At 39.5% G+C, this 1,645-nt stretch overlaps 1 long non-coding RNA gene across 1 annotated transcript; it reads right to left on the bottom strand.

Moving 5' to 3' along the window:
• Window positions 1-631: 631 nt before the first annotated feature.
• Window positions 632-1,352, bottom strand: LOC149974777 (uncharacterized). Its single transcript, XR_016488748.1, has 2 exons — window positions 1,214-1,352; window positions 632-845 (listed from the first exon to the last, which is right to left on the bottom strand). It is a non-coding gene; the product is annotated as an uncharacterized LOC149974777 (long non-coding RNA).
• Between the last annotated feature and the right edge of the window lie 293 nt (window positions 1,353-1,645).

The raw sequence follows: 1,645 nt of genomic DNA, 5'->3' as shown, positions 1-1,645 counted from the left end.
AGAGAGAGAGAGGAGAGACAGAAAGAGAGAGAGACAGAGAGGGAGAGAGACAGAGAGAAGAGGTGAAAAGAGAGATAGAGAGACAGAGAGAGGAGAGTGAGAGACAGAGAGAGAGAGACAGAGAGAGAGAGAGAGAGAGGAGAGACAGAAAGAGAGAGAGACAGAGAGGGAGAGAGACAGAGAGAAGAGGTGAAAAGAGAGATAGAGAGACAGAGAGAGGAGAGTGAGAGACAGAGAGAGAGAGACAGAGACAGATACAGAGAGAGAGAGAGAGAGACAGAGAGAGAGAGAGAGAGAGAGAGAGAGAGAGAGCGAGAGAGAGAGAGAGAGAGAGAGAGAGAGAGACAGGGAGAGAGAGAGAGAGCGAGAGAGAGAGAGAGAGCGAGAGAGGATCCTTGATAAATGTAGATCAACTCTACTTTTTTTCTCAGGATACTAACCTCAACAGCAAAACTTTCAATCCAAAACCACAATTCCACACCTTAACCTTTCTGATCTCCCCATCCCGGATCCGGGTTCGTGAATACAGACTCAAGCTCATTACCATAACGCAACGTTAACTATTCATGAAAATCGCAAATGAAATGAAATAAATATGCCATCTCTCAAGCTTAGCCTTTTGTTAACAACACTGTCATCTCAGATTTTCAAAATATGCTTCTCAACCATTGCAAAACAAGCATTTGTGTAACAGTATTTATGGCTAACGTAGCATTTAGCATTAGCATTCAGCTGGCAACATTTACACAAAAAAACAGAAAAGCATTCAAAAAAATCATTTACCTTTGAAGAACTTCAGATGTTTTCAATGAGGAGACTCTCAGATAGCAAATGTTCAGTTTTTCCTGAAAGATTATTTGTTTAGGACAAATCGCTCCGTTTTCTGCGTCACGTTTAGCTATGAAAAAACCCCTGTATCCAGGATTGTGTAAATCTATCAGCAAGCTCATTAGCATAACACAACGTTAACTATTTATGAAAATCGCAAATGAAATGAAATAAATATGCCATCTCTCAAGCTTAGCCTTTTGTAAACAACACTGTCATCTCAGATTTTCAAAATATGCTTCTCAACCATAGGAAAACAATCATTTGTGTAAAAGTAGCTAGCTAGAGTTAGCATTTCGCGTTAGCATTTAGCGTTAGCATTAGCGTTAGCATCCAGCACGCAACATTAACAAAAACATAAAAGCCTTCAAATAAAATCATTTACCTTTGAAGAACTTCTGATGTTTTCAATGAGGATACTCTCAGTTAGATAGCAGATGCTCAGTTTTTCCAAAAAGATTCCTTGTGTATTAGAAATAGCTCCGTTTTATACATCACATTTGGCTACCAAAAAAAATCCATAAATTCAGTCCTCAAAACGCAAACTTTTTCCAAATTAACTCCATAATATCGACTGAAAACATGGCAAACGTTTTTTAGAATCAAGCCTCAAGGTGTTTTTCACATATCTCTTCATTGATACATCGTTCTTGGACACATGCTTTCTCTCCTGAATCCCAGGAGAAAATGACCGCACCTGAAGATTACGCACAAATTTAGACAAAGGACACCGGGCGGACCTCTGGAAAATGTAGTCTCTTATGGCCAATCTTCCAATGATATGCCTACAAATACGTCACAATGCTGCTAAGACCTT

The sequence above is a fragment of the Oncorhynchus mykiss genome, chromosome 19 (genome assembly GCF_057628025.1).
Source record: "Oncorhynchus mykiss isolate SJ-2025 chromosome 19, ASM5762802v1, whole genome shotgun sequence".
Classification (NCBI taxonomy): Eukaryota; Metazoa; Chordata; class Actinopteri; order Salmoniformes; family Salmonidae; genus Oncorhynchus; species Oncorhynchus mykiss.
This window is presented reverse-complemented; position numbering and strand designations above follow the sequence as displayed.